Consider the following 13,991-nt stretch of genomic DNA (forward strand, 5'->3'; position numbering starts at 1 on the left):
ATTCAAACATTGGATTCCCCAATAAAATCATCAAAAGTGAATATTGTGCAAACAAAAACCATTGTTTTCTTATATAATTCCAAGCAATTTAGTGGGTTTCATCAGTGGGTATATTTTTATTTCTCTGGGTAAGGAACAAATCACCCCATAAACCACATTAATGGGCCAGTATGTCTCCATCATATCTTTTTCAATATCAAAATTATCATATTTACTCTCTTTCTTTAAGCTCCTTTATAAATTTTCAAATGTTGAATATTTATTCCCTCCTGGCTTTTTGCTCCTAAACAATTTCTTAATGCTATATGAGGTTTTTTTCCTTCTTCCACAAAAAACTGTTATGATTTCTGTTAAATTGTTCACTATCACTCTTTCATAACCAATATCATAATTATAAAACAGAGAATTCAGGAAGAGTCATTTTAAATAAAGCACTTCTACCCATCATAGGTAAAGGTAGATTCTGCCAAAGTTCTAATTATATATTTTCTCCAGCATCAGTTATATTTAGTTTATATAACACTTGCCATTTAACTGGGTCATTTAAATGTGAATATTTCCTTCCAAAATTTTTGGCAGAAGAATTAATAGCTAAGGCCTCAGATTTTGAAACTTTATCACACGACTAGCACATGCACTAAGGGGTCATTTTAAGACCCGCACACAGTTCCCAGTGCGCGCACATGGACGCATCAATTTCATAACATGTGCACACCAATGCACGCATGTTATAAAATCTGGTTCCCATGTGCACACATGCGGGCGGATGAGCTCTTATGCACTCAGAGAGGGGATTTTTTTAAATTGTGCGCGGCGACACAATTTGTCTTTATCCCAGTTCCCTCCCAGTCCGCTCTAATAAAGGGGCTACCTTTTGTTTAACAAGATGGCGCCAGCCGTCCATTGCTCCTACCATGTGACAGGGGCTGACCAATGGCACTGGTAGCCCCTGTGACATAGTAAGGGCAATGGCTATCAGCACCATCTTGAATACCGGCAGCCGACAGCCCGAGTGCAGGAGATCGCTCCAGGACCTCCGCTGGACCACCAGGGAATTTTGGCAAGTCTTGGGGGGGGTCAGGAGGGTGGGGGTTTATTCGTTAGTGATACGTTGTATTCGTGGGGGTTCGCCATACGTTTCATGACCCCCACGAATACAACGAATATGGAATATACGTTGCGGATTGCCAATACGTTGCAAACGAATGCACACCCCTGGTATAACTGGAATAGAGTTTGCTGCATCAGTGACATACAATAAGATGTCATCTGCAAAAAGATTCAATTTGCATTCTCACCTCCAGCTTCGATGCCTTTAAAAATTTCTGTTTCCCTTAGCTTGATAGCCAAAGTTCGAGATACAGTACAAATAATAAACAGGATAAAGGACATCCTTGTTTAAACTCTTTGGTGACTTCTCCATTCATTAAGATCCTAGCTATAGGATTGTGATATAAGACTTTAACATTCTAAATTCACTCTTGAAGCCAAATTTGCATAGTACCCAAAATAAATAACCTAATACTTTGTCAAAGGCTTTTTTTTTATTTAGCCTCTAATCCTGTCAAGGCCTCTGTATCACATGCAGCTACCTGATGTACTGCGACCACTACTCTTCTAAATGTATTATTTGCTTGTCTGCCTGCAAAAAAACCTACTTGAACAAAATATATTAATTTGTAAATTATAGTTTTCATTCTGTCTACTAAGATTTTTACTAATAGTTTGCTTTCTGGATTATACTGTAATAAGTACTAAATTTGAACTACAAGGTAAAAGGTCAATTCTCTAACAACTTGAAAAACAGCAGCAAAGTGGGGCACCATGTGTTGCTTCGGATGCACCATGTGTTGCTTCGGATGCTTATAAAATTCTCCCACATAAACATTTGATCATGGTATTTTGTAATTTAATAAGGACATTATAAACCTTTCCATGTCTAAGTATGTTAAAGGATTGTTAAGATGTCTTCCATAGACATTGAAACCCTGAAAGAACCTGTCTCTATTTTTCAGACCCTTCAAACCTAGCATACAGATGTTTATTAACCTCTTTGAATATTTTTTTAATTTCAATACAGAGCCTGCCTTGCAAATTTCTCATGCCAAAAATGTTTCCTCTCAGATCTATTTTTGACTAATCTAGCCCTCGTTTTCCTAGCTTTACCACATTTGTACAGTTTGGTCTTGCAGTACATTATTGAAGCTTGTACCTTGTCTTGTAATAAATAATTTCAATATATCCTGCAATAGTCTATATGCTTAAATCCCAGAGGATCGAATTTGAAAATTTTCCACATTTGCTTTAATTAGATCGCAAGGTACATTGTATACATCTCTATCATGAACTTCCCCTTCTTTGTGCCATGTAAGATCTATGTCCATCTATGTCCATGTAAGATCTATGTCCAGTTTTAGCAGTTTTCCAAAAAAGTTGGTGTAAAATTCAACAACTCATATGATTGCCATCTTTCTAGAATATAATCCTTGAAACCTGCATCCTGAAATAATACAGTTTTCAATCGCCACGAAAATGGTTGTCTCTCCCCTTTCTATATATATTAAAATTGAGTGACGCCAACAGGCAAATCGTCAGAAAATTGATTTGCTCCTAACTTTGCAGACTGGGTTTTTATCATTCAAGCTACAAGACATTAAAACAATCTCTTCTAGAAAAGTACCCATGCACATTTGATTGAAAGATGTAACCTTGATCATTTGGATGCAGTAACCTCCATATATCTAAGAGATCCAGTTTCTTCATTAAGGAATTTGCACCTTTTTTAGCATTGAATTTCCTATTAAATGAGGTGGAAAAGCATCTACTATTACATTTGGAACTATGTTGAAATCTCCTGCTAATATAACTTTATAATCTGCATATTAGGCCACTTGTATAAACATTTGTGAGAACCACCTAGGATCGTATTTCTTATTTTTAGAGGGTACACATTTCCCCAAAACATTTCCATCCTTTTCACTTGACCCTTTACCAAAATAAAACATCCTTGTAGGTCTTTTTTTTGTCAAATATATGAGAACTAACTTCTCACTGTAACTGTGTATATAGGAATAATATATACAGTTTTCAATCCAGTCAGATTTGAATTTTGCATGTTCTGCATCCATTAAATGTTTCTTGCAAAAATGCAATTTGTGTATTTAATTCCTTAAAATAGTCCAATATATTCCATCTCTTTATTGCAGAATGAATACATTTACATTCCAGAACTTAATTGTCAAATTATTAAGTAGGAGGGAGGTTCTGCAAGTCAAATTTAGGTTTTCAGGTAGAAAGTTGAAATCCAGAACTGCTATCGTAGCATTCTCAGAAATGCTCCCCGTTCCATGTGCAGGAGCCCAGAAACACACAGAGCTCTGGAGTATCAGTGCATGCATGAGACGACAGTGAGGGAAGAGGGTTTTGGGTTTGTTAGGAACTTGGAAGCATTTTGGGGGAGGGGGGACCTTTTCCAAAAAGATGGGATCCACCTTAACCAAAGTGGAAAAATAGTAGAAACTATTCTCAAGAACAAAATTGTAAAGCATATAGAAAGATATGATTTAATGGAACATAGTCAACATGGATTTACCCAAGGGAAGTCTTGCCTAACAAATCTGCTTCATTTTTTTGAAGGGGTTAATAAACATGTGGATAAAGGTGAACCGGTAGATGTAGTGTATTTGGATTTTCAGAAGGCGTTTGACAAAGTCCCTCATGCGAGGCTTCTACGAAAACTAAAAAGTCATGGGATAGGAGGCGATGTCCTTTTGTGGATTTCAAGCTGGTTAAAAGACAGGAAACAGAGAGTAGGATTAAATGGTCAATTTTCTCAGTGGAAAAGGGCAAACAGTGGAGTGCCTCAGGGATCTGTACTTGGACCGGTGCTTTTCAATATATATATAAATGATCTGGAAAGGAATACGACGAGTGAGGTTATCAAATTTGCAGATGATACAAAATTATTCAGAGTAGTTAAATCACAAGCAGACTGTGATACATTGCAGGAGGACCTTGCAAGATTTGAAGATTGGGCATCCAAATGGCAGATGAAATTTAATGTGGACAAGTGCGAGGTGTTGCATATAGGGAAAAATAACCGTTGCTGTAGTTACACGATGTTAGGTTCCATATTAGGAGCTACCACCCAGGAAAAAGATTTAGGCATCATAGTGGATAATACTTTAAAATCATCAGCTCAGTGTGCTGCAGCAGTCAAAAAAGCAAATAGAATGTTAGGAATTATTAGGAAGAGAATGGTTAATAGAACCGAAAATGTCATAATGCCTCTATATCGCTCCATGGTGAGACCACACCTTGAATACTGTGTACAATTCTGGTCGCTGCATCTCAAAAAAGATATTAGTTGCGATGGAGAAGGTACAGAGAAGGGCTACCAAAATGATAAATGGGATGGAACAGCTCCACTATGAGGAAAGGCTGAAAAGGTTAGGGCTGTTCAGCTTGGAGAAGAGACGGCTGAGGGGGGATATGATAGAGGTCTTTAAGATCATGAGAGGTCTTGAACGAGTAGATGTGACTCGGTTATTTTCACTTTCGAATAATAGAAGGACTAGGGGGCATTCCATGAAGTTAGAAAGTAGCACATTTAAGACTAATCAGAGAAAATTCTTTTTCACTCAACGCACAATAAAGCTCTGGAATTTGTTGCCAGAGGATGTGGTTAGTGCAGTTAGTGTAGCTGGGCTCAAAAAAGGTTTGGATAAGTTCTTGGAGGAGAAGTCCATTAATGGCTATTAATCAATTTTACTTAGGGAATGGCCACTGCTATTAATTGCATCAGAAGCATGGGATCTTCTTAGTGTTTGGGTAATTGCCAGGTTCTTGTGGCCTGGTTTTGGCCTCTGTTGGAAACAAGATGCTGGGCTTGATGGACCCTTGGTCTGACCGAGTATGGCAATTTCTTATGTTCTTATGGAACCAGGCTGCAGGCACTAAACTTTAAAAAAGATATAATGCAGCTTTTAAACTAGACGGAGGAAAGCCAACAGTTGCTCAGAAGTACATGATTCAGAATGACGTATTTTTGAAGGATTCTAACAGAACATGGAAATTGGGGCATCCCAGCACAGAAATTGCAAAAAAATGTTAAAATAGCCTAGGTGCCTTAAGACAGAGCAGAAAGATTCCAAAATACCTTTGTCAATTAGGGATGTGCAGAGGGACGCCGTACATTGCATTCGGGATTCGAATTCGTCGGGGGGCAGATACGTTGCATTCGGCAAGGGCCCCCCCCGATACGTATTCATCCCAGCTAAAATTAAATTAACTACAACCCCCTGACCCTTGTGGCCCCCGCCCCCCCACCAAGACTTACCAAAACTCCCTGGTGGTCCAGCGGTGGGTCTGGGAGCCATCTTCTGCACTCACACCCTGGGCTGCCGGTATTCAAAATGGCGCCGATAGCCTTTGACTTACTATGTCACGGGGCTACCAGTGCCGTTGGTCAGCCCCTGTCACATGGTAGGAGCAATGGATGGCCGGCACCATCTTGTGCCATTTTGAATACTGGCAGCCGACAGCCTTTGCCCTCACTATGTCACAGGGGCAGCCGACGGTCCGAGTGCAGGAGGTCGCTCCTAGACCCCTGCTGGACTTTTGGCAAGTCTTGTGGTGGTCAGGAGGGTCCCCCAAGACTTGCCAAAAGCCCCTGGTGGTCCAGCGGGGGTCCGGGAGCGATCTCCTGCATTTGGGCCATCGGCTGCCAATAATCAAAATGGCGCCAATAGCCTTTGCCCTTACTATGTCACAGGGGCTACCGGTGTCATTGGTCAGCCCCTGTCACATGGTAAGAGCACAAGATGGCACCAGCCATTCACTGCTCCTACCATGTGACAGGGGCTGACCAATGGCACTGGTAGCTCCTGTGACATAGTAGGCCAAAGCCTATTGGCACCATTTTGAATACCGGCAGCCCAGGGTGTGAGTGCAGGAGATGGCTCCCGGACCCCCTGCTGGACCACCAGGGAGTTTTGGTAAGTCTTGGGGGGGGGTTTAGGAGGGTGGTGGGTTTGTTTAAATTGGCTCCTTTAGACGGCCGAATAATTTGGCGAAGATTCATTGTATTCGTGGGGAATCACAATACATTTCGCTTCCCCACGAATACAACAAATATGTCCCTATACGTTGCGAATTGCCAATTCGTAGGGAAAGAATGCATACCCTATTGTCAATGATAGGCAGGTTATTAATGTAAACAAACATTTAGAAATAGCTTTATACAAATACTTGAAGTCAAAAAATTAGATGGGAGAGTTAAAATGTATAGCATTAAATGAAAAGGTAGATATAACTGGCATCTCAGAGACCTAGGAGGAGGATAACCAATGGGACAGCGTGATACCAGGGTACAAATTATATTGACATAATAGGATTGATCAAATTGGTAGAAGGGCATTGAGTTAAACAGGATAAAAGTTCTGCAGGAAACAAAATGCAATACCAAATCTTTATGGATAGAAATTCCAGGTGAAAAAGGGGAATACAATAGCAGTGGGCATGTATTACTCTCCACTTGGCCAAAATGAACAGACAGACAATGAAAAGCTAAAAGCAATTAGGGAACCTAACAAAATCAACACCACAGTAATAATGGGCGATTTCAATTGAGTGAATGTTATATCGGGACATAATAAAAAGATTTATTTATTTGTATTTAAAAAATTTCTATACCGCCTATACGTTATTTAGGTCTAGGCGGTTTACACAAGTTAACACACATAATAAAGCACTGACAACAAACAAATATGAAAGTAATAGAAAAAGTAAATGTTACAAAAATAGAAATTAAAAGGAAAACGTGCCTAAAATATGACTTTGAAAATAAAAAGCAGAAGAAAGCATAATTAAACTTGAGGTTCAGTGAAAATTAATGAACACAGATAAGATTTATCAGCCTTTTTGAATTCCTTTGCATTTGTGAGAAGTCAGATATAGTCCACAGGATAGGACCTGCCAAGGAAAAAGCGCATTTATGGGTAAGGTCTAGCCTAGCTATTTGCTGTTAGGTACCTGAAGAAAATTTTTATCAAGAGTCTTGGAGGTTGGTAAAGACACAACAAAGAACAAAACCAAACCGTTGATGGGTTATGGATCAAATTGTGAATAGTAGATAAGATCTTGTAATGGATGTGCTGTCGAATTGGTAGCCAATGGAGATGTTTTAGAAAGGGGGTAATATGCTTGTTTCATTTTCTGTTAGTGAGTAAACATGCTGCTGCACGTCTACTCATTAACACATGAAATTCCTTGATGAAATAAATGACTGCTTCATGAAGCAGCTGGTACAAGAACCAATAAGAGGGGAAACTATTTTAGACCTAGTTCTTAGTGGAACACAGGATTTGGTGTGAGAGGTAACAGTGATGGAGCCGCTTGGTGATAGTGATCACAACATGATCAAATTTGACTTAACTAGAGGGAATACACTCAAGAAATCTAGTGCAACAGAATTTAATTTTCAAAAAGGTGACTATTATAAAATGTGGAAAACAGTCGGGAGGGAATATGGTGAAGAAAATTGCCATTGTACTGTTTTTGTTCAATGGAGATGTTGTTCTTTATTAAAAACAAATATGTTTCATTAAAATGTGGAAAACGATTAGGAAAAAACTGAAAAGAGCAGCTGCAAAGTTTACATTGGGCATGGGCCTTTTTTGAAAATACAATCTTGGAAGCCCAGACCAGATGTATTCCAGGCATTAGAAAAGGCTGAAGGAAGGCTAAATGACTACTGGCATGGTTAAAAGGTGAGGTGAGTGGCTATAATAGCTAAAATAACATCTTTCAAGAAATGGAAAAGGGATCCGAATGAAAAAAACAGGAAAGAACATAAGCACTGGCAAGTTAGATGCAAAGCACGGATATGGAAGGCCAAGAGAGAATTTGAAAGAAGCTGACTATGGAAGCAAAAACTTATAATAAAACCTTTTTCAGGCAAATTCAAAGTAAAAAGCCTGCAAGGGAGTCAGCTGGACTATTAGATTATCAAGGGGTAAAAAGGGAACTTTCTTTGCTTCGATCTTCACAGAGGAAAATGTAAGAGAGATAAACCATGCCAGAAATGTTATTCAAAGGTGATGATTCAGAGAAACAAACAATCTCCGTGTCCCTGGAAGATGCAATAGGGGAAACTGACAAACTAAAGAAGAGCAAATCACCTGGACCAGATGGTATACATTCCAGAGTGCTGAAAAAACTGAAAAATGAAATTGCAGACCTGTTATTGGTAATTTATAAACTATCATTTAAATTGTCTATGGGACCAGAAGGCTGGAGGATTCCAATGTAACAAGGGATCAGCAAATCAGATGTCTCTGGTCAGGCAAACTGGTAAACGGTCATAAAGAACAACATTACTTACTTAGACTGCCATCCAAAAGGCATGAATTTGTTGGAGAAAGAATATAGGACATAGCCCAGTGGCCTCTCCTTTCTTGCTCCTAGTGGGTAATAAAGATTTCTTGCTGGGGACGGAAGGTAATATATTCAAAGAGTGGTCCCAGAACCTGGAATGTATTTTTAGTACCTCACAGCAACATAAACAGTGGTAGCTCAAATGCACAGCTCCTTTCTGAGAATATGTGCAATGAAAAGTCTAACAAGAGGAGTTGCTTTGTACACTGCAGTCTCTGCTAGCTGCATTATACAAATCAACTCCTTTTCATCAGTTATAAGGACTAAAATTCTTTAGTATGTCAATTTTATAACACTTCTGAATGTGTCTAACACCACTCACCTTAACCCCAACAAACCACCCAAAAACCCACCTTGATTAAAGTATCTCTCTTCAGTGGTACCTATATATAGAGTGTCAGACTGACCCTATACAGAGACACTCTTGCCCCCCCCCCCAAGGACCTGTAGCAAAGTTATGCAGGTAACATACGCACGTTGTCTTTGCAAGATTCGTGGTTACGTACTTCAGTCTTGGCCCAGAACACCCATGCCCTACTCCTTTTCTGCTTCCTTCTTCTAAACACGTGTACAGGCATACGCATATGTGGCTGTTTTTGCGTGAGCAATGGTTTTAAAATCTACCCCATAGCATTTTACCATTCCAGGTTATAGTGTTATTAAATGTCATAAGTCACAATACTTGGGCCCACCCATAAAGTGCACTAGTGCCTTCAGCACTTTAGACCAACCCCTGATACCCACAGTTTCATTTTAGCCCCAACAGTTCTAGTATTATATGATGATGAATCTTAAATTGTACTTCCCTCAAATTTGCTGGCTTTAAATATCTATAAAGAGCAGAAAAAGCTTCTAACACATTCTGCATGTCCAATTGAACCCCTAGATCTTCACTCTATACATAACTCATTTGCGTATGTGGATATTTTGCTACACTTCATTGATATGCATCATTCCATATTCCAATCTTGTTAAATTTCGGTGTTATATCAAAGAAAGCCTCTTCTGCATCTGTAGAAGCTATGAACCAAGTCAACTTTCGTGAAGGATAAACAAAGTCGTGATTGAAAATAGGCATAGTAATTTCCATTTGGTATCTCCCATTCTTCTTTCAGTTGCTGAAAGGAGTAAAGATGAACACAGACAAAATCTACTAATTGCCCTAAACAGTATAATCCCTTATTTCTCCATTCTCTAAACACTCCATAGTCTAAGCCACTAGGGAAGTCATGATTACCCGTCAAACATACAAAAGGAAACACATACGTGAGATTTTATTTATCTTCCTCCACCACTTCCATGCTTTATGGATAGCTTGAAACCAAAAACCCCATGGTTCTGAAGATACATTGTTCGCAACCTAAAAATTTAATTTATTGGGTACCAAGGTTAACCAATTCCTCCATTAAATGTTTAGATTACATTTTTCATGTAATGATATCCAATCCTGTATATAGCATATTAAAGATGCCACATTATAAGCTCTCAAATCTGGCAATGCCTGACCTCACTGTCTCTTGTCCTTACATATTATGTAATTAAATCTTGCTCTTTTCTTTTTCCATATAAAAGCTATTTGTGCTGACCTAAAGCGCAGAATTACCTTTTTTTTTTATATAATGTAATGTTTATTAGACAAAGTTAGAGCATAACAAACAACCACTGAACAATTGACAATGAACATCAATACAGTGTGATATACCCATTTGATAGATTAATAATCACAAATAAAAATGACAATGCAGCACCAATGTGTGACTTGTCCTTTGTTTTATAAACACCCCCATCACTCACCTACAACCCCCCCCCCCCCCCCCCCCGCATGACTCCCCTCTTCCCTAGTATCCTTCTGGCTCTCAATTAGAAGACAAAAATAAAATATGAACTACAGAAATGAAATACAGAAAGTACATGTGTGTGAGCAAACCATCTCTTCATGGGCTTCTTGATCAACATTAATCCAAGTTTTGGGCCTCTCGCCAACTGATGTACAACCCCCATGTCTGATGAAATCAAGATAGAGAATCATAACTATAAGCCGTGAGCTTATACATAGTATACAAAGCAACAAGCCTAAGTTGAACATAAGATTTACGGGGAACTCCTGGTTTACACCACCAAGCAGATGATTCACAACATTTTGCCACAATTATGAACTGGATCAGTCTACAATATCGCTCTGGAATCACACAGAGATCTATAAAAAGTAGCAATAATCTAGGGTTGCGGTCAAGCTTGCAGCCCGTGACCTCAAAGATGAGATCTAAACCATTTGCCAAGTAGCCAAGGCCTAAATCCAGTCTGGCAGCCCCGGTGTTGCCTTGAATCAGAAATTTAAATTACCCCAATATTGACTGGATAAATGTAACATCAGGACATGCTAGAGACAAAGTTCCTGGATGGAATAAACGACTGCTTCATGGAGCAATTGGTTCATGAACCAATGAGAGAAGGAGCTATTTTAGATAAGGATTTGGTGAGAGAGGTAAGGATGATGGGGCTACTGGGCAATAGTGATAATATCATGATCAAATTTGAACTAATGACTGGAAGGGGGACAATATTTAAGTCTGTAGTAATTTTCAAAAGCACACCCTCATGGGTCAAGGTCATTTCCATGCCTAAAACCCAGTTTTAGGCATGGAAATGCTTATGAAAATCAGGCCCTTTAAAGTATAATGCTCTTGAACTTAATTCTAAGACAGGTTTGATTTTACCAGTCCAGGGGCCAAACTACAATTCTGTAAATTAATTCATGGAATGAAGTCTATGCAAGTGACTCAAAATAAATGTATCCAAGGCAGAGCGAATAAGAATATATCATAGCTCCAAAGTGAACACTGTATCTATAATTGCAAGGATGGCTCAAAGCTAACTTGCGGCTAAAGGAATAACATCAGGACATTTCTGAAATATGTTTAACCCTCTTTCTTTCTTTAGTACATTAGCTCAAAATTCTGTACAGTCCAGAAAAAAAAAAATCAGAGTAGTTGGCAAACCTACCTACAATTCAGAACACCGGTCTCCTTGTTTCACACAAATGAGCAATTTGAAAGGAAAGAATATCTGATAGACTCCTCTCGAGATATCAGTGAACGCAAATGTCTATAAACCTATAAGGCTGAGCACAAACTATACAGTTCCTTCTCATTAAGTGATTTGAAAACCACTGACAGGATTTTGAACCTAATGCGCCAAAAGATCGGCAGCCAATGCAGGGAAGATATGCTCAGTACAGCACATTCCCATCAATGCCATGTTGCTGTATATTATAATAACCTGTAATGGTCTTAAAGTCAAAGCTAGTAGGCCAATATATAAAACAGTGGTCTAACCCTGAGAAAACAATCTATAAAACTGATCAAAATTCCCGAGTAGTAAGAAATGGCTTTAAGCACCATTGTATGCGCAATTTATAGTAGGCACACTGTGCTGATGCTTTGACTTGGGAAGAAATAAAGAAGAATCAAAGATAATATCCAAATTCCTCAATTGTGATGAAAGAGTGTAAATTACCTATTTGTAAAAATGGAGGAATGCCTGAGCATGGAAATATGGATAATATCATTAATTCAGGTTTTACAATGTTTAACATTCTTTTTTGCATGCAGCCAGTGACTTACAGCTGTAACATGTTGCCACTCTGTTCAGTATCTCAGGAACTGCTGTTGTAATAGGAACTGCCAACTGGATGTCATCCGTGTAGAGATGGTATACAACATCCAGGTCCAATAATAGTCTGCAAATAAATGTTAAACAGGACAGTAGACAAAGCAGAACCCTGAGGCACACCTGTTTCTACAGCAATCCAAGATAAAGAGACCTGACCAACTAACTTGTTGGAAATATCCTATTAGATATGATTGGAACTAGTGCAAAATAACATAAGAAATACCTGTATCAGCCATGAGAGGCAGAAAAATCTTATGGTTAATTATATCAAATGCAAATAAGTCAAGAAGCACCTGTGATCATCAAAGCCTCTCCAAAAAAAAAAAAAAAAAATCTACACTAGAGAACTGTAAAAGCCATGCCCAAAAAAACATTCTAATAGACTTTTGTATGCTTTCTGAATATGAAGTTGTAGCCCAAAGGAGTCTAGGAACTTGACCATCTTTATGAACAAAGGAAAACTGTTTTGCTGATACCAGGCAAGCACAGCGCCAACCAATCTCATCTTTGAGTTTTTCTCAAATAAATTAACCTATCAGAGATGGCAAACATATCAATGAGATGTCTCCAGCAGTCATATGCTATATGTCTGTTTGCCCATAAGCTGAACCAGCAGTTTGAAAAATACTATATGCCTGGACCAATCATACTGTTTATTAGGGGTGGGAAGAAGTAAAAATTTTGTTGTTTTTTGTTTCATTTTTAGGTTTTGTTTTCTTTAAATGTTTATTTCCTAGGCCTCATAGGTCTGCTGTCTCTTCTTCCTGTTCTTTCTTGAAAATAACTGTCTGCTGGGGACACACTGGAGTAAATTAACTCCAGTGCATCCTCCTCTGTGGAGTGTGTGATTTTGTTGTAGGCCAAGGTCCAGGCATTGGAACCGGGCTGCCAAGGCCCAGGCATCAGAACCTGGCCCAGGCCCAGGCTGAGGCATGGGACCCGCCCTTGTATTAGAGGTAAAGGAACAGTCTTGCAGAAGTCACTTCAATGTATTACGCAAAGGGTTAATTTAGCTCCTTATGAGAGAGAAACACAGTTATGATTTATTCTTAGTTATAGCATGCAGCTTTGTGCTTGTTTGAGTACACTGAAAACATACTGTGTCACAGTCCATAGCCCTCAGCTCTAACTTTGCAGCCTCTCTTTCCCTAGTCTGATAAGAAGCAGGCTACAAAACCTCAAGGTCACACACAGAAAAGTCAAAATACAAGATGGAGACAAGACTTAATAAAAAGATAAATACCAATTAGAGCCAGCTGATAGTTAAGGAGTTAAATCTTGTCCTTGGTGTTCATTGAAAAGTAAAACCAAGTAACTCTACTAGTGCTGAGAGCTAAAAACACCTGACATCTGCCCATAAAGACTTTATAGACACAGAATAAACTTTTACAGACCTCATGAATACAAGTGTACTTTTAGTTTTTGAGGCACACACATTCTAATCACAGTGGTGATTGTTTTCTGAAATAGTTATATAATTGCTTTTGTTTACATGGCATTAATGCTATTGATACAGATATTATGATGATTCTGGTGTCCAACCAAATGTGTTAGATGTAGAAAAATGCAAGGGATAATGGTCTTACAAGTTAAAGAGAATTATGTACAATATAATGATTAGAAGTAGTGAATACAACACAAGAAATCTGCTATTTCAGAGCTGTCCTGACACATGCACTAGTTTTTATCATCAGTTAGGCAATATTTCAGGAGAGTTAGGAACAAAGAAAAAACAATTCAACGCATGTGCTATCAAAAGTCATAAAATATTAGCGCCCAGTGGGATGGGTAGATTCTCTGCCAAGAGTTAAACCAGACCATTTCAACAAGACAATCTCCACAACAACAAAATTTCCAGTACCAGTCAATCCACCCACTGAGAC

General features: G+C 38.7%; 1 protein-coding gene across 4 annotated transcripts in view; it reads right to left on the reverse strand.

Annotated features, from left to right (window-relative positions):
• HOMER1 (homer scaffold protein 1) overlaps nt 1-13,991 on the reverse strand; it is a 365,230-nt gene that overhangs the window by 211,055 nt on the left and 140,184 nt on the right. The window contains exon 2 of one of the 4 annotated variants that reach the window (XM_029575562.1): nt 12,060-12,175. The exons of the other annotated variants lie outside the window; for them this stretch is intronic. The gene's annotated coding sequence lies outside the window, so the exon portion shown is untranslated. The remainder of the gene's footprint in view (nt 1-12,059; nt 12,176-13,991) is intronic. 4 annotated transcript variants of the gene reach the window in all.

Source organism: Rhinatrema bivittatum, chromosome 1, assembly GCF_901001135.1.
Source record: "Rhinatrema bivittatum chromosome 1, aRhiBiv1.1, whole genome shotgun sequence".
NCBI lineage: Eukaryota > Metazoa > Chordata > Amphibia > Gymnophiona > Rhinatrematidae > Rhinatrema > Rhinatrema bivittatum.